The sequence below is a fragment of the Sesamum indicum genome, linkage group LG1 (assembly GCF_000512975.1).
Source record: "Sesamum indicum cultivar Zhongzhi No. 13 linkage group LG1, S_indicum_v1.0, whole genome shotgun sequence".
Classification (NCBI taxonomy): Eukaryota; Viridiplantae; Streptophyta; class Magnoliopsida; order Lamiales; family Pedaliaceae; genus Sesamum; species Sesamum indicum.
In genome coordinates this window covers 5600760-5601674 of record NC_026145.1, presented here as the reverse complement: position 1 = coordinate 5601674, position 915 = coordinate 5600760, and positions in this window count along the sequence as shown.

The following is a 915-nucleotide window of genomic DNA, read 5'->3' as shown; positions in this document are numbered from 1 at the left end:
GTAGAAGTATTTTGGATTCTTCAGTATGTTTATCCTTTTTGCTTGTCTAAATTACTGAAAGTCAATTGGGTTTCACCAAGATATTGATATTTATATTTTGTGTCCTGAATTCAGTTGCTCCTGTCGCATCGTATATTATTAAAAAGAGATGCAGTAGTTTCTTGATTATGCTCCAATCGAATTATTACTTTTCTGGAAAAGTAAATAAACACTAAGAATTCATCAGCAACTGTTGTTCCAAATGGATCCATTTGATAATTTCTTTCTGATAGACATTTGTTGTTAGATTTTTCTTGTGGAAATTAGTATCTACGTAAGGAAGAATACTAAGTTATAAGTCGAAATGATTAAATAGTTACACTGGAGTAGGACTTGTTAATTGTCTAATGTGAAACAACAAATTTAAGTAATCAACAATTGCATCATGATTGTAAAATTTAGGACTTAATTGAAGATATTGAATGAGTAGGACTTAATTCTGATTAGAGAAAACTGCCTTTAGGACTGGAAAAGTGTGGTTTGGTCATCTAGAAAGTATGATTTTGCGGTTCTGTCTAAATATATTTTCACTCTGCATTCAGGTCAGCTTACGAGCTCTATCTTTCTTCCAACTTATTTGGAGGACAAGTATTTTGGGGTCTCACAGAGCTTTCTTTTTCTGCAGTATATGTGTTTCTAAAATATACATCTGTGTGTTTCTTTAAGCCCGTCTGGCCATGTGTGAGCTTGCACAGTATATGCACACGCACATGTGTAAGTTCATCTGTTACAGTGTCTAGATATTGGGTTTATTGACAACTCCTTGTAGTTTTTATACATCACTTATTTCTCATCGATTCAAAGATTTGAATTAGTGCCTTTAGAAACAACTTATCCTTTCCCTAAACTAATTAATACTAAAAGCCTGAGAAAATT